Raw genomic sequence first — 25,430 nt, forward strand, 5'->3', positions numbered from 1 at the left:
AGAGAATCTCAGGAGCAGAAGATTCCATAGAAATCATTGACTCAACTGTCAAAGATAATGTAAAGCGGAAAAAGCTACTGGTCCAAAACATACAGGAAATCCAGGACTAAATGAGAAGATCAAACCTAAGGATAATAGGTATAGAAGAGAGTGAAGACTCCCAGCTCAAAGGACCAGTAAATATCTTCAACAAAATCATAGAAGAAAACTTCCCTAACCTAAAAAAAGAGATACCCATAGACATACAAGAAGCCTACAGAACTCCAAATAGATTGGACCAGAAAAGATACACCTCCCGTCACATAATTATCAAAACACAAAACGCACAAAATAAAGAAAGAATATTAAAAGCAGTAAGGGAAAAAGGTCAAGTAACATATAAAGGGAGACCTATCAGAATCACACCAGACTTCTCGCCAGAAACTATGAAGGCCAGAAGATCCTGGACTGATGTCATACAGACCCTAAGAGAACACAAATGCCAGCCCAGGTTACTGTATCCAGCAAAACTCTCAATTAACATAGATGGAGAAACCAAGATATTCCATGACAAAACCAAATTTACACAATATCTTTCCACAAATCCAGCACTACAAAGGATAATAAATGGTAAAGCCCAACATAAGGAGGCAAGCTATACCCTAGAAGAAGCAAGAAACTAATCGTCTTGGCAACAAAACAAAGAGAATGAAAGCACACAAACATAACCTCACATCCAAATATGAATATAAAGGGAAACAATAATCACTATTCCTTAATATCTCTCAATATCAGTGGCCTCAACTCCCCAATAAAAAGACATAGATTAACAAACTGGATACGCAACGAGGACCCTGCATTCTGCTGCCTACAGGAAACACACCTCAGAGACAAAGACAGACACTACCTCAGAGTGAAAGGCTGGAAAACAACTTTCCGAGCAAATGGTCAGAAGAAGCAAGCTGGAGTAGCCATTCTAATATCAAATAAAATCAATTTCCAACTAAAAGTCATCAAAAAAGATAAGGAAGGACACTTCATATTCATCAAAGGAAAAATCCACCAAGATGAACTCTCAATCCTAAATACCTATGCCCCAAATACAAGGGCACCTACATACGTAAAAGAAACCTTACTAAAGCTCAAAGCACACATTGCACCTCACACAATAATAGTGGGAGATTTCAACATACCACTCTCATCAATGGACAGATCATGGAAACAGAAATTAAACAGAAACGTAGACAGACTAAGAAAAGTCACGAGCCAAATGGACTTAACGGATATTTATAGAACATTCTATCCTAAAGCAAAAGGATATACCTTCTTCTCAGCTCCTCATGGTACTTTCTCCAAAATTGACCATATAATTGGTCAAAAAACGGGCCTCAACAGGTACAGAAAGATAGAAATAATCCCATGCGTGCTATCGGACCACCACGGCCTAAAACTGGTCTTCAATAACAATAAGGGAAGAATGCCCACATATACGTGGAAATTGAACAATGCTCTACTCAATGATAACCTGGTCAAGGAAGAAATAAAGAAAGAAATTAAAAACTTTTTAGAATTTAATGAAAATGAAGATACAACATATCCAAACTTATGGGACACAATGAAAGCTGTGCTAAGAGGAAAACTCATAGCGCTGAGTGCCTGCAGAAAGAAACAGGAAAGAGCATATGTCAGCAGCTTGACAGCACACCTAAAAGCTCTAGGACAAAAAGAAGCAAATACACCCAGGAGGAGTAGAAGGCAGGAAATAATCAAACTCAGAGCTGAAATCAACCAAGTAGAAACAAAAAGGACCATAGAAAGAATCAACAGAACCAAAAGTTGGTTCTTTGAGAAAATCAACAAGATAGATAAACCCTTAGCCAGACTAACGAGAGGACACAGAGAGTGCGTCCAAATTAACAAAATCAGAAATGAAAAGGGAGACATAACTACAGATTCAGAGGAAATTCAAAATATCATCAGATCTTACTATAAAAACCTATATTCAACAAAACTTGAAAATCTTCAGGAAATGGACAATTTCCTAGACAGATACCAGGTACCGAAGTTAAATCAGGAACAGATAAACCAGTTAAACAAACCCATAACTCCTAAGGAAATAGAAGCAGTCATTAAAGGTCTCCCAACCAAAAAGAGCCCAGGTCCAGACGCGTTTAGTGCAGAATTCTATCAAACCTTCATAGAAGACCTCATACCAATATTATCCAAACTATTCCACAAAATTGAAACAGATGGAGCACTACCAAATTCCTTCTACGAAGCCACAATTACTCTTATACCTAAACCACACAAAGACACAACAAAGAAAGAGAACTTCAGACCAATTTCCCTTATGAATATCGATGCAAAAATACTCAATAAAATTCTGGCAAACCGAATCCAAGAGCACATCAAAACAATCATCCACCATGATCAAGTAGGCTTCATCCCAGGCATGCAGGGATGGTTTAATATACGGAAAACCATCAACGTGATCCATTATATAAACAAACTGAAAGAACAGAACCACATGATTATTTCATTAGATGCTGAGAAAGCATTTGACAAAATTCAACACCCTTTCATGATAAAAGTCCTGGAAAGAATAGGAATTCAAGGCCCATACCTAAACATAGTAAAAGCCATATACAGCAAACCAGTTGCTAACATTAAACTAAATGGAGAGAAACTTGAAGCAATCCCACTAAAATCAGGGACTAGACAAGGCTGCCCACTCTCTCCCTACTTATTCAATATAGTTCTTGAAGTTCTAGCCAGAGCATTCAGACAACAAAAGGAGATCAAGGGGATACAGATCGGAAAAGAAGAGGTCAAAATATCACTATTTGCAGATGACATGATAGTATATTTAAGTGATCCCAAAAGTTCCACCAGAGAACTACTAAAGCTGATAAACAACTTCAGCAAAGTGGCTGGGTATAAAATTAACTCAAATAAATCAGTTGCCTTCCTCTATACAAAAGAGAAACAAGCCGAGAAAGAAATTAGGGAAACGATACCCTTCATAATAGACCAAAATAATATAAAGTACCTCGGTGTGACTTTAACCAAACAAGTAAAAGATCTGTACAATAAGAACTTCAAGACACTGAGGAAAGAAATTGAAGAAGACCTCAGAAGATGGAAAGATCTCCCATGCTCATGGATTGGCAGGATTAATTTAGTAAAAATGGCCATTTTACCAAAAGCAATCTACAGATTCAATGCAATCCCCATCAAAATACCAATCCAATTCTTCAAAGAGTTAGACAGAACAATTTGCAAATTCATCTGGAATAACAAAAAACCCAGGATAGCTAAAGCTATCCTCAACAATAAAAGGACTTCAGGGGGAATCACTATCCCTGAACTCAAGCAGGATTACAGAGCAATAGTGATAAAAACTGCATGGTATTGGTACAGAGACAGACAGATAGACCAATGGAATAGAATTGAAGACCCAGAAATGAACCCACACACCTATGGTCACTTGATTTTTGACAAAGGAGCCAAAACCATCCAATGGAAAAAAGATAGCATTTTCAGCAAATGGTGCTGGTTCAACTGGAGGGCAACATGTAGAAGAATGCAGATCGATCCATGCTTATCACCCTGTACAAAGCTTAAGTCCAAGTGGATCAAGGACCTCCACATCAAACCAGACACACTCAAACTAATAGAAGAAAAACTAGGGAAACATCTGGAACACATGGGCACTGGAAAAAATTTCCTGAACAAAACACCAGTGGCTTATGCTCTAAGATCAAGAATCGACAAATGGGATCTCATAAAACTGCAAAGCTTCTGTAAGGCAAAGGACACGTGGTTAGGACAAAACGGCAACCAACAGATTGGGAAAAGATCTTTACCAATCCTACAACAGATAGAGGCCTTATATCCAAAATATACAAAGAACTCAAGAAGTTAGACCGCAGGGAAACAAATAACCCTATTAAAAAATGGGGTTCAGAGCTAAACAAAGAATTCACAGCTGAGGAATGCCGAATGGCTGAGAAACACCTAAAGAAATGTTCAACATCTTTAGTCATAAGGGAAATGCAAATCAAAACAACCCTGAGATTTCACCTCACACCAGTGAGAATGGCTAAGATCAAAAACTCAGGTGACAGCAGATGCTGGCGAGGATGTGGAGAAAGAGGAACACTCCTCCATTGTTGGTGGGATTGCAGACTGGTAAAACCATTCTGGAAATCAGTCTGGAGGTTCCTCAGAAAATTGGACATTGAACTGCCTGAGGATCCAGCTATACCTCTCTTGGGCATATACCCAAAAGATGCCTCAACATATAAAAGAGACACGTGCTCCACTATGTTCATCGCAGCCTTATTTATAATAGCCAGAAAATGGAAAGAACCCAGATGCCCTTCAACAGAGAAATGGATACAGAAAATGTGGTACATCTACACAATGGAATATTACTCAGCTATCAAAAACAACGAGTTTATGAAATTCGTAGGCAAATGGTTGGAACTGGAAAATATCATTCTGAGTGAGCTAACCCAATCACAGAAAGACATACATGGTATGCACTCATTGATAAGTGGCTATTAGGCCAAATGCTTGAATTACCCTAGATCCCTAGAACAAACGAAACTCAAGAAGGATGATCAACATGTGAATGCTTCACTCCTTCTTTAAATGAGGAAAAAGAATACCCTTGGCTGGGAAGGGAGAGGCAAAGATTAAAACAGAGACTGAAGGAACACCCATTCAGAGCCTGCCCCACAGGTGGCCCATACATATACAGCCACCCAATTGGACAAGATGGATGAAGCAAAGAAGTGCAGACCGACAGGAGCCGGATGTAGATCGCTCCTGAGAGACACAGCCAGAATACAGCAAATACAGAGGCGAATGCCAGCAGCAAACCACTGAACTGAGAATAGGTCCCCCGTTGAAGGAATCAGAGAAAGAACTGGAAGAGCTTGAAGGGGCTCGAGACCCCAAAAGTACAACAATGTCAAGCAACCAGAGCTTCCAGGGACTAAGCCACTACCTAAATACTATACATGGACTGACCCTGGACTCTGACCCCATAGGTAGCAATGAATATCCTAGTAAGAGCACCAGTGGAAGGGCAAGCCCTGGGTCCTGCTAAGACTGAACCCCCAGTGAACTAGACTATGGGGGGAGGCCGGCAATGGGGGGAGGGTTGGGAGGGGGACACCCATAAGGAAGGGGAGGGGGGAGGGGGATGTTTGCCCGGAAACCGGGAAAGGGAGTAACACTTGAAATGTATATAAGGTGCTCGCTTCGGCAGCACATATACTAAAATTGGAACGATACAGAGAAGATTAGCATGGCCCCTGCGCAAGGATGACACGCAAATTCGTGAAGCGTTCCATATTTTTAACTAGTCTATGGGGGGAGGGCGGCAATGGGGGGAGGGTTGGGAGGGGAACACCCATAAGGAAGGGGGGGGAGGGGGATGTTTGCCCGGAAACCGGGAAAGGGAATAACACTCGAAATGTATATAAGAAATACTCAAGTTAAAAAAAAAAAATTAAAAAAAAAAACTCAGGTGACAGCAGATGCTGGTGAGGATGTGGAGAAAGAAGAACACTCCTCCATTGTTGTTGGGAGTACAAGCTGCTACAGCCACTCTGGAAATCAGTCTGGAGGTTCTTCAGAAAACAGGACATAGTACTACCTGAGTACTTAGCTACCCACTCCTGTGCATATAACAAAAAGATGCTCCAACATATAACAAGGACACATGCCCCATTGTGTTCATAGCAGCCTTATTTATAATAGACAGAAGATGGAAAGAACCCAGATGTCCTTCAACAGAAGAATGGATACAGAAAATGTGGCATAATTACACAATGGAGTACTACTCAGCTATTAAAAACAATGACTTCATGAAATTCATAGGCAAATGGATGGAACTAGAGAATATCACCCTGAGTGAGGTAACCCCGTCTCGAAAGAACTTGCATGGTATACACTCACTCATGAGTGAATATTAGCCCAAAAGCTTGGAATACCCAAGATACAATTCACAGACCACGTGAAGCTCAAGAAGAAGGAAGACCAAAATGTGGATGCTTCAGTCCTTTTTAGAAGGGAGAACAAAATACTCATGGGAGGAAATACAGGGACAGAGTGGAGCAGGGACTGAAGGAAAGGTCATCCAAAGACTGCCCCACCTGGTGATCTATCCCATATGTGGCTACCAAACTCAGTTACTATTACTGAAGCCAAGAAGTACTTGCTGACAGGAGCCTGGTATGAATGTTTCCTGAGAGGCTCTGCCAGAGCCCTATTGATAGAGATGAGGATGCTTGCAGCTAACCATAGGACTGAGCACAGGGAGTCCAATGGAGGAGTTAGAGAAAAGACTGAAGGAGCTGAAGGGGTTTGCAACACCAAAGGTTGCAATATCAACCAACCAGAACTCCCAGGGACTAAACCACCAACCAATGCGTACACATGGAGGGACCAATAGCTCCAGCTGATATATAGCAGAGAATAGCCAGACAGTGCTACTCTCTAGGAGTAGAAACCCTTGTTCTCATGAAGGCTCTTTTCCCAAGTGTAGGGGAATGCCAGGATGATGAGGTGGGATTGGGTGGGTGGGAGTGGGAACATCTTCATAGAAGCTGGGGGAGGGGTATGGGAGAGGAGGGAAAGGGGATAACATTAGAAATGTAAATACCTAAAATATCCAATAAAAAAAAGTAAAAAGAAAAAAAAATAAAAAATAAAAAAAAAAATTAAAAAAAAAAGAAATGTATATAAGAAATACTCAAGTTAATAAAAAAAATAATAAAAAAAAATTAGAAAGGAAGAAGTCAAAGTGTTTATTTGCATATTATATGATATTGTATATAAGTGATCTTAAAATTTTCACTAGACAATTTCTACAGCTGATTATCACTTTCAGCAAAGTAGCTAGATTCAAAATTAACTCACAAAATCAGTAGCCTTTCTATAAATAAATGACAAATGAACTGAGAAAAAAACTAGGTACACTATACCTTTCACAATAACCTCAAATAATATAAATTATCTTCGGGAATTCTAACCAAGGAAGTGAAAGACTTGTATGACCAAAACTTCAAGTCATTGAAGAAAGAAATTGAAAATATCCAGAAGATGGAAAGATCTCCCATGTTCATGGTTCAATAGGATTAACCTAAATTTACAGATTCAGTCTATCACTATGAAAATTCCAACACAATTCTACATGGCTCTTTAAAGGACAATTCCCAGCTCCATGTAGAAATACAAAATGTCCATGATAGTGAAAACTAATCAGAATAATAAAAGAACAGCCAGACGCCTCACCATCCTCAATTTCAAGTTGTACTATAGTAATAAAACCCACATGCCAATTGCATAAAAACAGACATATTGATCAATGGAACAGAAGAAGCAGGCATAAGTCTAGACACCTATTGGCACTTGATTTTTTTGATATAGATGCCAGAAAAACATACTAGGAAAAGGACATCGTCTTCAACAAATAAAGCTGGTCAAACTGAATGGCTGCAAGCAGAAGAATGCAAATAGACCCATACTTCTCACCTTGCACAAACTGATCTCCAAATGCACTGAAGACTTTAACATAAAACCAGATAAATCAAATGCAATAGAAGAGCAACTGGGGAATAAGACTTGAATCCATTGGCCCAAGAGATGACTTTCTGCACAGAATACCATTAACACAGGCACTAAGATCAAAAATTAATAAATGGGACCTCATAAAACTGAGAAACTTCTATAAGGCAAAGGACACCATCATTCACACAAAGTGGCGGCCCACAGTATTTTTCTTCTCTTCTCCAAGCTTATCTAGACAGCTGATGTGTTGACATCATTATTTGTCTCTATGTATGTCACATAAAAATGCTTAATTTCAGTGATTATCAATTGAAAGTGAATAAAGAAATAAGAACACCCATGCTCTCCCCCTTTCAGGATCACTAACCCATTATAATAATTATTGATGAACATTCCCTCCTCTTCCAACACCCACTTATTTTTTGAGGCTTATCTGCAAATAAAAATACAGTGACTTCTTTCTTTCCTATTTATATATCTATATTTATATATTTATATATCTCTTTCACTTCTCTTTGCTCTAGCAAAGAGTTCAAGTTAGACAGGAATGCAGAGAGTAGACACCTTTGTCTTGTTCCTAATTTTAATAGAAATAGTTTGAGGTTTTCTCTATTTAGAGTGAATATGGCTCATGTTGCATATTGCCTTTATTATTATGATACATATTATCTGTATTACTATTCTCTTCAAGTCTTTTATCATAAACAGATGTTGAACTTGGCAAAGGTCTTTCCTGAATCCAATGAGATATCATGTGTTTTCTGTCTATTTATATTATAGATAATATTTATTGATTTATATATATATATATTGAGACATCTCTGCAATCTCTGGAATGAATCTGACTTGATCATGATGGATAATCTTTCTGTTAGTGTCATAAATTTAGTTTATTAAGACCATTGGCATCTACATACATCAAAGAGATTGGCCAATAATTATCCTTTTTGTTGGATATTTGTTCGGTTTTGGTATTAGGGTAATACTGACTTTATAAATATAATTTTTGGAAGTGGACCTTCCTTTTCTATCGCATAAAACAATTTGAGGGATTCTAGTCTTAAGTCTTCTTTGAAGGTTTGGTAGCGTTCCCTGCTGTGTCCACCTCGCTCTGATATATTTCTAGTTGGGAAATTTTTAAATTATTGCCTTATTTCATTACTTGTTGTGGGTCTATTTAACTATCAGCTTCATTTTGGTTTCATTTTTATAGGTCATACATATTTAAAAATTCATCCATTTTTTGTATTTTCCAGTTTCTTGGATATATTATTTTTCTACAGTTGTGATACAATACCATAGCCACAGCAACTTATAAGACTGAGTGATTTACTTGGGGCCTGGAGTTCCAGAGGAGTAGGCTCCGTAATGGCCAGGATGGGGGTGCAGGCATAGCTACTGGATCAAGTCTAGATCTCACATGTCAAACAGCAAGTAGGAAGTGCAGAAAACTGGGAATTTAAGAAGTCTTTGAACTCTGAGTCTGCCTCCTGTGACATACTTCTTTCTTCCATAAAGGCCACTCCTTCTAAGCATAATGTGTGGTATATTTGGAGAAAATCCCATGAGCTACTGAGAAGAATGTGTGTTCTTTAGTGTTTGAATAGAGTATTGTATAGTTATTTCATAGATATGTGTAGCGTTGTTGGCCTCTGTTTGCTCTGCCACAAGTCTCAGCTGCTTGAGGAGGCCAAACCAGGGAAGTTTGACTGTGTTTACCCCACTCAAGCACCAGGCAGGTGCTGGGCTTTAGGAAAGCCCCAAGGCACTACTCTGCTGGTGGGAAAGCACATTCTTAGGTGTGGAAAAGCCAGTGCTGGCTCTGGGGTCCCTTGGGCCTGTGATGTGGATAGAGCTGTGGGATTCTCAGACTCTTGGGCATCCAGGCTTGAGGCAGAGGCAGCAGGTGTGGGAAGCTCCAGCTTGTCCCAGCAGAGAGATTTTGTCCTTAGCTTGGCTGCAGCAAGCCTAGTGGCAGTTGTGGCTGGAGTGCAGAGAGGCCTTCTCTGAGAGATTAGGCTGCTGCAGCTCTATAGGTGAACGCCTTCTTCATGGCTCTCCTCAGTGGATCTTGATAAAAAGAGACAGTCTGTGGTTCCAAACAGTTATTGTCGTGGCATAAGGTGAATGCATAAGATTAAATACCTTTTTCAGGGAGGAATGTCTGGGAAAGGAAGCTTATTGGCTAAGCACTCTGGGCCTCTAGTTACCTCATTAGCACAGAAAACTCTGGGGCCTACATGATTTGGTCACATCTCCTTCATGTGAGAAGCATGGCACATGTTTCCCTGCATTCTGGCAGGGAGATGGTGTTTGGCCACTGAGTCTCCAGGTCTCAACCTGCTCTACCTTACCAAACTTCCTGGCATGGTTTTACTTTTCCGTAAATCTGTTAGACTTATTATCATAAGTTACTGTCTTAGTTACTTTTTATTACTGTGAAGAGACAGCACGAGCAAGGCAAACTATAAAAGAAAACATTTAATTGGGAGCTTGCTTAAGGTTTTGGAGGGTTAGCCCATGGCCATCATAGCAGGAAGCATGGCTGCAGGCAGGCAGGCATGGTGCTGAAGCAGTAGATGAGAGCTCACATCTGATCCACAAGCAAGATGCAGAAAGACTGGTCCTGGTGTCGAAGTTTAAAACTTCAAAGCCCAACCTGAGTGATTCATCTTCTTCATTAAGGTCACACTTTTAATCCCATCTAACACAAGTCCACCAGCTAGAGACCAAACTGTCGAATATATGAGCCTTTGGGGCAATTTTCATAGCCATATCATGAGAGAAAATGCATTTAATCCAACCTCAAAAGTCCCCATAGTCTTTCATAGTAGTAACACTGTTTACAAGTTCAAAGTCAGTTCTCAAACTCAAGGTAATCTCTTAACTGTAACCCCCTATAAAACTTAAAAGCAAATCACATAATTCCAAAATGCAATGGCACAGAATATGCATTACCAATCCAAACGGGAGGAATGGGGGCATAGTGAGGAAATAGCAGACCAAAGTATGACCAAAACCCAGCAGGAAAAACTCCAAATTCTTTAACTCCATGTCTGATGTCAAAGGACTTATGGCTCTCTGAATTTACCAGCCATTCCAGCCTTGACTGCAACACACTTCTCTCTCATCGGCTGGTTCAGTTTCCTACATGTAGCTCTCCTTAGCAGATATCTCACAGCTCTGGCGCCTCCATCATACTGGGGGCTCCAATAATTCAGGTTTCTCCTTTCAGCTTCATTAATCACTTCTCTGGGTCTCCATGCGGGACTAGTCCACCATACAATTGCCCTCAGCAGTTTTCTTAAGTGGGGAGGAAGAAGTAAATCCCTTTACTTCTCTCATGAGTCTAAATCCAGGACCATGTGGTCTATGCTGCCCAGTACTGACACCCGTTTGAAATGCAATCGGGCCTGCTCCTGGAATTACGTTTGCAGAAGCTTTGCTTTATTGGTCCTTCCTTTTGTCGTATAAGCTTCCCTTGCTTTAGGAGGAGAAGATGCCCCAGGTATTTTGTTTTCACAAAAAATAGGATTAGATGGGTCATATTTTGTCCTTACACCTCTCATCTTTTTGAGTACAAGATTTGACTCCAACTTTACATTTCCTAGTGATCCTCTTCGAACTGAGTGTTTTGTATTTCTTTTTGCCGTCTTGCCTTTTTTTTCACTGTAGGTTGGTTTGCATAAGAGTGATCACCAATAACATGGTGACACAGTCAATATTAGGTTGTCTTGAAATTTTCTCTGCCAAAGAGATTAGTTGAAAGCTCTTCAATTTAGTCTTAGGCAGATTCTTAGAACAAATACAAAAATCAGCCACATTCTTTGCCAAAATGTTACAAGAATAATCTCTAGTCAAGTTGCTGATATTTTCCCCCTGAAACTTCTTGAGATGGCCTCCATAGCCCACACTGCTCTTAGAACTACAAGTCTCCCATGCTCTTACTGTAGCAATGAAGGCTTGCTCACAGCATTAAACTGCTTTTCTAGTCCAAATTCCCAACTTTTATCTTTCTCTGAAAAATAAGATCATCAGCCCTGTCACAGCAGGCTACTCCATAGCACCAAATTCTGTCTTTCTTACTTTTCGATTGCTGTGCGCAGACACCATGAGAGAGGAAACTTAGAAAAGAAAGCATTTAATTGGGGGTTTGCTTATAGTTTTAGAGAGTGAGTCTGTGACCATCATGGAGGAGAACATAGCACAGGAGTAGTAGATAAGATCTTACATCTGATCCACAACAGGAGACAAAGAGAAAACCTGGGCCTGGTATAGGTTTTTGCAACCTCAAAGCCCACCACACATGCTTCCTTCAACAAGGCCATATCTCCTAATCCTATCGAAAACAGTTCTACCAACAAGAGACCAAGCATTCAAATATGCAAGCCATTGGGGGGCATTTTCATCTGAACTACCACAGTGCCATTTAATTACAGAATTTCTCTATTTAGTTTTGCCAGGATGATCTGTCTATTAGTGAGGTCCCACCTTGAGATGTCTATTTCAGTCTTTGGGCAATTCAGTGTTGATGTTCAAATGGGGTTTCAGGAGTAGGTCCAGCTCAACTCAGACTAAGTGAAAACAGCACTTATTCTTTGATTTTTAAAAATTGTGCCTCTGCTTCAAATATCTTCTTCTTTTCCTATACCCACTATTCATTGTTTTGGTCTTTTTATAGTGCCCAGAGTTACTGTATGTTTTATTCTTGGTTTTTATTTTTGGGATTTGACATTTTCTTTGACTGAGTGATCCGATCCCTCTAACTTCTGATATTCTCTCACTGAATTCCTCCAGTTTTTGGCAAGGTGTTCTTATGAATTTTTGAGTTTTTATTTTGTTTTTTCTTGGGAGGGATTCTATCTCTTCATGAAATTCTGTTTCCATATAGTGAATGGTTTTCAGTATCTATTCAACTGTTTGCATTTTTGCAGTCTTCTTCATAGCATTTATCTATATCCCCTTTGAGTTCTTTAATCTTGTTTATTGTTCTTTGAAATCCTTCTTACATTTCATCAAGGTCACTTTTCTTGGGGGTAACATTAATATGGCAATATTAATTTTCGGTGGAGTTACATCACTGGTACACTTTCCTGTTAAGAAATCTTGCCTTTCTTTTGTTTAATGTTTGAAGATCTGTTTCCTATTACCTCAACTTGTTGAGTAGCTGTTGACTAGCAGTTGAGTAACTTGTTGAAGAGCTCTATGGACCTTATAGTTCAGTCTTTGGGAAATTTAATGTTGATGTTCAAATTTCAGGTTTCAGGAATAGGTGCTGATGACTCACGCTAAGTGGGATTTCCCTGAACAAGAGCAGTGCGTCTGTAAGTTCAGAGGCTTCCCAAAGGTACTGTTCAGAAGTCTGGGAGAATAAGTTAGTATATCTTCTCAGATAATGATTCCAATAGAATTGGTGATTTGAAACTGGTATTTCATACCTAATGTGGAGTAGCAGGAAGGGTCAAAAGGCAAGTGTGGGATGAATGTCTTGAGGAAAGTTGAAAAGAGGTGGATGGGGTTGCTAGCATGGGTCCAGGGCCAGGAATGGGAACAAGGACACTCTGGCAGAGATTGATGGGGTTTGTAGCATGAGTTAGATGCCTCTAACTCACAGGGATGTAAAGAAAATGGAGGAAGATAAGAGTTATATGTCCTTTGGGCAATTCAGGGTAGTTGGGTAGAGTTGTTGTTGTGGGTCTAGTCCCTCTTCCAAGGGAAGATTGGGCCTCAGGTCAAGGTGTGAGTATAGTTAAAGGCAGTAGTATGTGTAGAGAAGAGACCAAGTTTGTGCAACTAGGATGAATGGCTTTGGTAGGATAGGTGGAGCTGAATTGTGGGGTAGAGGAAGACACATATGCTCAACAGCTACAAATGGGAGTCAAGGGTCTCTGGCATGTGGAGGTGGTTATCAGTGTGAGTGAGGGCTCCCTATATGACAGCTATAGTCAGAAAAGGGCCATAGAAATTGGAGATAGATATCAATGGGGTTTGCATTCTCTTTCACTAATTTTGAAAAACAGTTTTGTTCCAGAAGCAGATATATGTGTGCATGGTATGCATATGCTTGGTGAATATGTACTTGTACACTCACATGCAGAGGCCAGAGCAATATGTGGGTTGTCTTTTCTATTGGCTGCCTTATTATGTAGAAACAGGCTCTTGCACTGAACCAGAAGTTCTGAGTTTTGCTTAGACTAACTCTTCAATTGTTGGCAAGTACATTAATGCTCTTTTTAGGGGTGTGTGTGTGTGTGTGTGTGTGTGTGTGTGTGTGTGTGTGTGTATGCGTGTGCACCTGGAAAATGTACTGATTTTACATAAAATGTTGCGCACCATGCTAATATAAGTTTAGCATAGTTTTCCGTGAATTAATACAAATAATTTCTATTTTGCCCTAATTTCTAATATAATATATAGATAGAATCAATATAAAATTGTATTTGAGATTTTTAGTAATACTTAAGTATATAAATCCTTCCTGAAAAAAAAACTGATTTAAACAAATATGTCATGTTAAAAATAATATGTTCAAGAAGTGCTAGACACCTGAGAGAGCAGGTGAGACCACCATTACTGCTTACATTCCTGGCCCAAGAGGAACCTATCCAGAGCCCTCAGGACACAGGAACCAAGCAATCTGGTACAGGATCTTTCCAGTTTCTGCTTGCACCCTGAGCTGACCCTGTGCCACAGCTCTCTGTGCCCAGATCTCCACGGAAGAGAGCTGGTCTCCCAGTAGGGCTGACACACAGGCTTACAAGAGGGTCAAGTCACTATCAGAGACAGCAAGAACAGCTAACACCAGAGATAAGCAGATAGCAAGAGGCTAGGGCAAGAACCTAAGCAACAGAAATTAAGGCCACTTGACATCATCAGAATCCAGTGTCCCCAAAACAGCAAGCCCTAGATTCCCCCAATACAATTGAAAAGCAAGAATTTGATTTAAAATCACAACTCATGATGATGTTAGAGAACTTCAAGAGGGACATAAAAAAACTCCCTTAAAGAAAAATAGGACAGCACAGGTAAATAGGTAAAGGAATCTGGAGATGGAAAACCTAGGAAAAAGATCAAGAGTCGTACACACAAGCATTACCAACAGAATACATGAGATAGAAGAGAGAATCTCAGGGGCAGAAGATACGATAGAAAAGATTGACACAACAGTCAAAGAAAATGCAAAATACAAAAAGCTCCTAACCCAAAACATCCAGGAAATCCAGCACACAATGAGAAGATCAAATCCAAGGATAAAAGGTATAAAAGAGAGCAAAGATTCTCAACATAAAGGGCCAGTAAATATCATCAACAAAATTATACAAGAAAACTTCCCTAACCTAAAGAAAGAGATGCCATAAACATACAAGCCTACAGAACTGCAAATAGATTGGACCAGAAAAGAATTTCCTCCAATCACATAATAGTTAAAACACCAAACGCACAAAACAAAGAAAGAATATTAAAAGCAGTAAGGGAAAAAAGGTCAGGTAACATATAAAGGCAGACAATCAGAATCAAACCAGACTTCTCAACAGAGACCATGAAAGCTAGAAGATCCTGGGCAGACATCATACAGACTCTAGAGAACACAAATGCCATCCCAGGCTACTCTAACCAGCAAAATTCTCAATTAACATAGATGGAGAAACAAAATATTCCATAACAAAACAAAATTTACACAAAATCTTTCTACAAATACAGCCATACAAAGGATAATTGATGGAAAACTCCAACACATGGAGGGAAATTAAAGTGTGGAAAAAGCAAGAAAGTAACCAAAAAGAAGATAGCCTCAGAATAATGATTCTACCTCTAACAACAAAAAATAACAGGAAACAACAGACATTGGTCGCTAATATCTCTCAATATCAATGGGTTCAATTCCCTAATAAAAAGACATAGAATAACAGACTTCATACATAAAGAAGATCCAGTATTTGGCTGCATACAGGAAACACACCTCAGTAGCAAAGGCAGAAACTATCTCAGATTAAAGGCTGTGGAATACTTTTCCTAAACAAATGGTCATAAGAAACAAGCTGGAGCAGCCATTCAAATATCAACTTTCAACCAAAAGTTATTAAAAAAGATAAGGAAGGGCACTTCATAGTCATCAAAAAATCCAACAAAATGAACTCTAATCCTAAATACCTGTATTCCAAATGCAAGAGCACCTACATTCATAAAAGAAACCTTACTAAAGCTTGAAGTACACATTGCACCTCACACAATACTAGTGGGAAACTTCAAGACCCACTATCATCAATGGACAGATCATGGAAACAGAAACTAAACAGAGACACACAGAAACTACCAGAAGTTAACAAACCAAATGGACTTAACAGATATTTATAGAACATTCCATACTAAAACAAAAGAATATACCTTCTTCTAAGCACCTCATAGTACCTTCTCCAAAATTGGCCATATAATCGGTCTCAAAACAGGCCTTAACAGATACAGGAAGATAGAAATAATCCCATGCACCGTATCAGATCACTACCACGGACTAAGGCTTGTCTTCAATAACAACAAAAATGACAGAAAGTACACACATAGAGGGAAGTTGATCAATGCTCTAGTCAATGATAATTTGGTCAAAAAAGAAATAAAGGAAGAAATTTAAAGACTTTTTAGAATTTAATGAAAATGAAGGCACAACATACCCAAACTTATGGGACACAATGAAAGCAGTGCTAAAAGGAAAACTCATAGCTCTGAGTGCCTCCAAAAAGAAACTGGAGATAGAATACATTAGCATCTTGACAGCACACCCAAAATCTCTATAACAAAAAGAAGCAAATACACCCAAGAGGAGTAGATGGCAGGAAATAATCAAACTCAGGGCTGAAATCAAATGGGACCTCATAAAACTGCAAAGCTTATGTAAGGCAAAGGACACTGTCATTAGGACAAATCAGTAACCAACAGATTGGGAAAAGGTCTTTACCAATCCTACATCTGATAGAGGGCTAATATCCAAAATGTACAAAGAACTCAAGAAGTTAGGCCCCAGAGAGCCAAATAACCCTATTAAAAATGGGGTACAGAGCTAAACAAAGAATTCTCAGCTGAGGAATATTGAATGGCTGAGAATTACCTAAAGAAATGTTAACATCCTTAATCATCAGGGAAATGCACATCAAAACAACCCTGAGATTCCACCTCACACAAGTCAGAATGGCTAAGATCAAAAAACTCAGGTGACAACAGATGCTGGTCAGTATGTGGAGAAAGAGGAACACTCCTCCATTGCTGTATAACCACTCTGGAACTCGGTCTAGAGGTTCCTCAGAAAATTGGACATTCTACTACCTGAGGACCAACTATACCTCTCCTGGGCATATACAGAAAAGATGCTTCAACATATAACAAAGACACGTGCTCTACTATGTTCCTAGCAGCCTTATTTATAATAGCCAGATGCTAGAAAGAAGCCAGATGCCCTTCAGCAGAGGAATGGATATAGAAAATGTGGTACATCTACACAATAGTATACTACTCAGCCATTAAAAACAATGACTTCGTGAAATTCATAGGCAAATGGATGGAACTCAAAAATATCATCCTGAGTGAGGTAACCCAAACAGGAAAAAAACACACATGGTATGCACTCACTGATAAGTGTATATTATCCCCAAAGCTCCAATTACCCAAGATACAATCCACAGACCACATGAAGCTCAAGAAGAAGGACAACCAAAGTGGGAATGCTTCACTTCTTCTTGAAAGGGGGAACAAAACTATTCATAGGAGGTTATATGGAGATAAAGTTTGGAGCACAGACAGAAGGAACAGCCATTCAGAGCCTGCCCAACCTGGAGATTCAGCCCATATATATATATATATATATATATATATATATATATATATATATATATATATATATATATATATATATATATCTCCACCCAAAGTAGATAAGATTGATGAAGCTAAGAAATGCATGCTGACAGGAGCCTAATATAGCTGTCTCATGAGAGGCTCAGCCAGAGCATGTCAAATACAGAGGCAAATACTAGCAGCAAACCATTGAACTGAGAACGGGACCCTTGTTGCAAGAATTAAAGAAAGGATTGAAAGAGGCGAAAGGGCTTACAATTCCATAAGAACAACAACACCAACCAACCAGAGCTCCCAGGGACTAAACCACTACCCAAAGAGTATGCATGAATTGACCCCTGGCTCCAGCTGCATATGTAGCAGAGGATGGCCTTGTTGGGCACCAATGAAAGGAAAAACCCTTGGTTCTGCCAAGGCTGGACCCCCCAGTGTAGTGAAATGTCGGGGACTGGAATGGTGCGTGGTTCAAGAGGGGATCACCCTTATGGAGGGAGGGAGGGGGGCATAGGGGTTTCCAGGAAAGCAGGAAAGGGAATAACATTTGAAATGTAAATAAAAAATATCCAATAAAAAGTTGAAATGTAAATAAAAAATCCAAAAAAACCCAAACAAACAAAACAAAACAAAACAAAACAAAGCTATATCAACCAGGCAGAGCTCTCAAAGACAAAACCACCATCCAAAGAGTGCACGTGGACAGATCCATGGCTCCAGCTGCATATGGAGCAGAGGATGGCCTTGTTGAGCATCAATGGAAGGAAAATTCCTTGGTTCTCCCAAGGTTCCATGCCCCAGTGTAGGGGGGAATGTTAGGGCAGGGAGGTAGGAATGTTTGGGTGGGTTGGAGAGCACCCTCATAGAAGCAGGGAGAGGTGGGATGGGATAGGGGGTTTATGTATGGAAAACTGGGAAAGGGGATAATGTTTGAAATTTAAATTAAAAAATATTCTATAAAAATAATATTTTCAATATGTTGAAATGTCTCAGTGCCTGTCTTATTAAGTCATAAGTCAAGGTGATCCTTAATTTAAACAGAAAAAGACACAAAGCTATATCCTGTTTGGGAATAGATTATTTTTGTGTTCGACAATGTATTTTATTCCTTCTCTCTGGTAGATGCTGGTCAAATTAATTAAATCATCTTTTTTTTACCTGAATCTTCTCCAAAGCTGACTTCCCACCCCTACTTGGTTTGGCCCTAAAATGCATACGCACTCCAACGCAGCACGTCTAGAGCAGAGATGTGGTCTGAGAATGACATCTCTAAGCTCAGGGATCCATCTGAGCATGTGATACATGACCTCAAAGCCCACCCCAACAGCCACTTTGAAAGTACAGCTCACTGTCTCTGAATAAAGCCGGGGATAATAATATATCTTTTTTGGCAAATAGCCTAGTGGTAAAGAATCAGTTCTCATAGGATCAGAGACATAAAAGCTTATATGAGGCTGGAAGAGATCTAATTTTATCCACAGCCAGATCATCACAGGAAGGATAATGTATTTTTGTGGTCAGTTAATAGTTCTCTTGATATAATTTCTGTATTGTTCATAAGTCAGCAATCATTCTTGTAAGCCGGCAGATTACTGATGAGGTCACATGTTTAATGTGATATTTTCTTTTAATATGCATTATATGCAAGGCTGACCCTATTTACTAGTTATTTGGGGAATAAAAAATATATATGAGAGTGACGCAGAACAGCAGCAGTGAAAACCCTTTGCTAATGTTAGCACAAACTAGCCTAGTTCTCAGATACACTAAGAAATACATAAGAATCTTTCTGAGGTTGAAATAATTTTCTCTTTTCTTTAACATTCATTCTTTACAAATACAATTATATTTATTTATCAGGTACAAAGAATTTTAAAATACGTCTGTATTGCAAGATGGTTATATAAGTCTAATGAACATATGCACTACCTTGCATACTTATCTTGTGTTTTTGTAATAAAAACACTTAAAATCTACTACCTTGGCATTTTAAAAAAGAAACAATACATCAAGGGTTATAGCATTAAATGACTAAAGATCTACCATTCTGAAGACTAGACAAGAGAAGCAGAAATCACAAACCACTATGGAATAAATAATAATTTCAATGCCTTATCTCAAAGACTTAAAATAAACAAACAAATGGAATAGTGTTAAACCTGTAATATGTCATTAGCTATAGTTAATGTAATAAAAACAGGTTTCTATTTGACTGAAATTCTGGATCTTTCACCAACATCTCTCCAACTCATTCCCACCAATCAAGCAGTAAATTTATGAGGTATACTCATGGATACTACAATAATTTTTTCTGTGACAAAACCAAAACATACCTTTATTTATATAAATAAGCTAAGTCTTTTTAATAACAGCAGGTAATATAGATAGCAAAACTCTAAAGAATATTTATAGATGGTGCAATTCTTCAAAGCTTCAGCATAAAAAGAACCTCAAGACCAAGGGAAAAATGGAAGAGGTTGCCGTGAGAGTGTCTCTGACGATGTGTATAGACAAAACTGGAGCAGGCTCTTAAAAAGCCACACTACTAGTTAAGTGGTGAGGCAGGAAGATTACAAGTTCAAGGCCTACATGGGCTATGTAGTACACTTAAAGTTAGCCTAGGAAGTTCAGTAAAACCCTGTCCCTCAACCCCAACCAAATACCTTAGTAATAGAATGCTTGCCTAAAACGTGTACGACCCTGGTTTTAGCTTCTGGTGTTACAAAACAAAAAATAAATACTCTCGAGCTATTCTAATCTATGTACTAGATTGTCAATCTGCTCTAAACCACTAAAATCAGAAACTATTCTTAATAGATGCACAGCAGTCTCTGAAGTATAACAATACACTGCTAAGACACACACTACTTAATTCTTATTGCTAGAAGTATGGTCAGAAGTGAAAATGTCCAAGGTCATAAAAATAAATAACCAGAATAAATTTAAAGAAGAGAAAAAGGAAAAAGGAAGAGAAGGAGGAAGAAGGGATGAGAGAGAAAATAAAAACTAGTTTTAATTTTTAATCGAAAGGAAATTCTAACATTAAGGGTAGGTTATAGCAAAACAGCAGGAATCCTAATTTGAGTAAAAAGTCAAATTTAGTCTTATAAATAAACAAGAATGCCCAGAGTTAGGTTCCAGCGGTTTAAAGTCTAGTCCAAGTGGAAAAATGCAAGTCCAAGAGCAAGCACATGATTGTTTTTGATTGTAAAGAGCAGCCCAGGCCCCTAATGGTGACCTGACTGAGACGACTGGCTGAGATATGAGTAGATAGATATAGGATTGGAAATTACCACAGTCCAACAGTCATGTCTACTGAAAAAGTAGCAGTAGGCCACAGAGATCAAACTCTCAGAACCACATGAAGCCTAAAAGATGAATCTTAGAGATAATACCAAGGTTGACCAACATTAAGACTGTATGGGAATTCCTAGTGAACTGCTAGGTTGGGTCCTCAAGTCTCCAAAGCTCTAGGACAACCAAAAAAGCAACTGAATTTCCTATATCCTCCTCTGATTATTGACTTAATCATTGCTCAGCTTATATGTAAAAAACAAATATAAGGTTGTTTTCATTTATTTCAATAAATGTGCTTATTTCATTCATTTAAAGAAATGTTTAGCAAAAGTATGGGAATGGCAGGCTCTCAAAAGTGGTATCCATATTCTTTTTCTTTTCACCTTCATTGGCCAAGTATACAGAATTTCTCATTTCTACTTCTTTTTTTTTAATTTTTAAAACTTTTTTACAGCTAATTATTTGTTTACTGTGAAATAGCACTTATTTTTATTTGATACAAAATATACAGAACCAAGATTGGATAACTTGCATATTACTGCATTTAAAAACAAACAAACGAGCAAAAACCATGTGACAGTCGGGAATACACAAACCTTCAGAACAGACATAGATGATACCTATAGTCAGTCATTTTTTTAATTAGATATATTTCTTTATTTACATTTCAAATGTTATTCCCTTTCACAATTTCCTTCCATAAGACCCCCCATCACCTCCCCCTCCCACATACCGGTGTTCCACCACCCATACTGCTCCCCCTCTCCGACATTCCCCTGCACTGGGCTTTCTGATAGAACTGGCATCTTTAAGACTGCTTTGGAGAAATGGCATTACCAGTGGAGGCCCATTAAGATCATACCTTATTAGGAAGCCAAAACCCTTATGTTATTTTGACTTTGAAAACCATAGGCCAAGCTCAGAAATCTTGCCATGCTTTATAAATGCCTTCCACGAGTACTAAAGATGTGTATTTCATGTCTCTCAGAATTACAGGATGGGCTCTGTGACAATGATATACAGAGAGCTTCTTGTAATTGGGAAAATGCCACACAGCAGCTTTGTTGCCATTACTCTGCAGTTCTCTTCATTCACACGTCCAGTTTCATCTGGTTGCTTGTAACTCTTCCTGACAAATATGGAATCACTTACACATTAGAGCTAGCTATTCCCAAAGGTACATTTCTTGCCTGACATTTGTTCTTCTCTAAACATGGTTCAAGTCTTTATTGCATTCCTTGCATTCAAGATGGGAAGACCCAGGTGTTCTTTGTTCCATCAAATAAGATTCACACTGGCAGGGTCTTTTGTCTTTTTAATGAAACAATTTATTCCAATGTCTATGATCATGCTTGACATCTGGTAGGTATTGATCAGATATTTGTTCAACAAAGAAATGGAATGCAGTATAATTCCTAACGATGTTTACTGTGTCACATCTTTTTGAGATAGGTTCTAATCTCTTCATAAGACTTCTGTGATGGTACTAGTTTACTTTCTGTTGCTATGATAAACACAAATACTAAAAACAATTTGAGGAAGAAAAGGTTCATTTCAGCTTGCATTTCTTCTAAGTGAAAGTGAAATACCAAGTCAAGACAAGAACCTTGGAACTAAAGCAGACCATAGAGGAATACTGCTTACTGGATTGCTCTTTTAGCTTCTGCGTAGCTAGCTTTCTTATACAGCCAAGATTCCAAGACTAGGGATGGTACTGGACCACAGTGTGCTGTGCCCTTCTCTATCAATCTGCAATCAAGGAAACGTCCCACATACATGCCAAAGGCCAGTCTTATTGAGGCAACCCCTCAACTGGTACTCCAGGTGATGTTAAATTGACAGCTGAAGCTAACGAGGAGAGTGATTTTCTCAGTGATTATCTGTGAAGCCAAATAATACATAACCATATTTGTTGCAGGGGGATTTAGAGAAGCACTATTTGGGGATTCAGGCTTGCCATTTTCTTGGTGGATGTATTACATTTCTGTCGCTGTTACATAGGAACAAAAGAGACTTTTTTTAATTCATATTATTATCATCATCATTGTTATTATTTATTCTTCTCTTATATATTATGTCCCAACTGCAGTTTCCCCTCCCTCCCCTCCTTCCATTCTCTCCTCCACACCTCCCCTCTCCCCCAAATACAACCTTCTTTCCCTCCTCAGAAAAGAGTAGGTTTCTCAGGGCCATCAGTCAATTACATCATAACAAGCTACAATAAAACCAGGGACATATCATCACATCATATCAAGGCTTGAAGAAAGGGTCCTACAAGTAGCCAAAAGAGAACCTTTGCTCCCACTGTTAGGATTCCCACAAGAATACAAAGCTACTCAGCCATAACATTTATGCAAGGGACCAAGGTCAGACCACTACAGGATCCCTGATCTCTGTGAGCCTCCATTACTCCTGGTCATGAGGGCTATGTTTCTGTGTTATCCTTGATCCCTTTGGCTCCTCCAATGCTTTTCCCACCTCATTGTTGATATATATATATATATATATATATATATATATATATATATATATATATATATATATATCATGAGTAGATAAGTATGACCTTCTTCAGCCAGTATACTGTTACCTGTATGTATACGTTCAGGACTATCATTTTGATACTAGATAGTCTATTGGCAGGGGTTTTCCTGGGGAAGACTATTTCTCCTACTCTCAGCATTCCTTAGTTCCCTGTATCACAACCAATCAAAACATAGACCAAGCCCAACTGATACATCTATGAAACAACTTCTGTACCTAGGGCTCATGACTCATTGCAGAAGGGGATATGAGAAGATCAAAAGAGCCGGAGGAACAGAGCCTTTTCCTTGAGACTGTCTCTCCTAAGAATGTCGGAAGCTACACTCAAAAAGTCTCACCAATATGACTGCCTAAAAATGAGCTGAAGAAGGACAAAAGCAACAGACATCTTAACATGGATGGGGGAAAGCCCGAGAGTCCTCACCTTAATTCAGAATAGTTTAGAATCTAAGAAACAACTACTAGGCATATACCCAAATGATGTTCCAACATATAACGAAGACACATGCTCCACTATGTTCATAGCAGTCTTATTTATGGTAGCCAGAAGCTGGGAAGAACCCAGATGCCCTTCAATGGAGGAATGGATACAGCAAAGGTGGCACATTTACACAACAGAGTACAGATATTGTTTTTAAACAATAACTTCATGAAATTCTTAGGCAAATGTATGGAATTAGAAAATATCAACCTGAGTGAGGTAAATGCAGTCACAAAAAAAAAAAAACATGGTATGCACTCACTGATAAGTGGATATTAGCCCAAAATACAATTCACAGACCACAAACTCAAGAAGGAAGAACCAAGTATGGATGCTTCAGTCCTTCTTAGAAGGGGGAACAAAACACTCAAGAGAGGAAATACAGAGACAAAGTGTGGAGCAGAGACTGAAGGAAAAGCCATCCAGAGACTGCCCCACCTGGGGAGCCATCCCATATACAGACACCAAACCCAGACACTATTGCAGATGCCAAGAAATACTGGCTGACAGGAGCCTGATATAGCTGTCTCCTGGGAGGCTCTGCCAGAGTCTAACAAATATAAAGGCAGATGCCCACAGTCAACCATTGGTCTTATCACAGGGTCTCCAATAGAGGAGTTAGAGAAAGGACTGAAGGAGCTGAAAGGGTTTGCAACCTATAGGGAGAACAACAATATCAGCCATCCAGAACCCCCAGAGCTCCCAGGGACTACAGCCCCAACCAAAGAGTACACCTGGAGGGACCCATGGCTCCAGTTACATATGTAGCAGAAGATGGACTTGTTGGGAATCAGTGGGAGGAGAGGCCCTTGATCCTGGGAAGATTCGATGCCCAAGTGTAGGGAAATGCCAAGATGGTGAGGTGGGAGTGGGTGGGTTCATAGGGAAACACCATCATAGAAGCAGGGGGACGGAGGATTGAGTAGGGGGTTTCCAGAGGGAAAAGGGAATAACATTTGAAATGTAAATAAATAGAATATTCAATAAAAATAAATAAATAAAATAAAAAATCTTCATCCTTTATGAGTTCTTCATGACTCCCTTTAAATAAAGATAATTTAATGTGATAACAAAACAACAAATTTTAATAGCATGCACACCATTTACATATCAAGAGAATCTTAGAGAAGCAAACAAATCTCTATGGTAAATATTAGGGATTGGCCTAGCTTGCAGGTTTTAAAAAAAATATTACATGGAAAAAAAACTGGCAAAGACAAGAATAGCCAGAAATAGCCCCTCAAACTAAGTTTCTAAGTTTGCTAAACAGGCTTAGTTCATACCATCTCCATTAATTTAGCCCTTAGTAATTTAGCTTCCTTGTACAGAGAAGGAAATGTCCTATAAGTGGAGATTTCTTTTATAGATATAAATTTATCTCACAAATGGGTAATTTTAGTGTTTCCCCCTGAATCTGCAGCTAAACATTTAAACTCATTTTCATTTGAACACCTCACTATAATCACTAAAAGAGGTATATGTTGTTGTGATAATCAAATCCTCTCTTGTCATATCTTTGACTGGTACCTCTGGAACAATATCACAATATCCATAGTGGTTATTCGCCTGGCAAAACTCAGAATCCAAGAGGCTCTGCTCTCATCATAAGTTGTACAACCAGCACTGATGTGAAGCCATGTCTAAACCCAAAACAAGTATTCTCTTCTCTATAGAGGTCTCAGGGAACCAGCCACAAAAATATGAGGCT

At 38.9% G+C, this 25,430-nt stretch overlaps 1 protein-coding gene and 1 non-coding gene across 6 annotated transcripts in view; both read left to right on the forward strand.

The window, feature by feature from the left end:
* Positions 1-25,430, forward strand: part of Hecw1 (HECT, C2 and WW domain containing E3 ubiquitin protein ligase 1) — a 414,282-nt gene that overhangs the window by 109,570 nt on the left and 279,282 nt on the right.
* On the forward strand, positions 5,242-5,348 carry LOC148000198 (U6 spliceosomal RNA). The gene has a single exon (XR_015642098.1). It is a non-coding gene; the product is annotated as a U6 spliceosomal RNA (small nuclear RNA).

The sequence above is a fragment of the Rattus norvegicus genome, chromosome 17 (genome assembly GCF_021556685.1).
Source record: "Rattus norvegicus strain SHRSP/BbbUtx chromosome 17, alternate assembly SHRSP_T2T, whole genome shotgun sequence".
Classification (NCBI taxonomy): domain Eukaryota; kingdom Metazoa; phylum Chordata; class Mammalia; order Rodentia; family Muridae; genus Rattus; species Rattus norvegicus.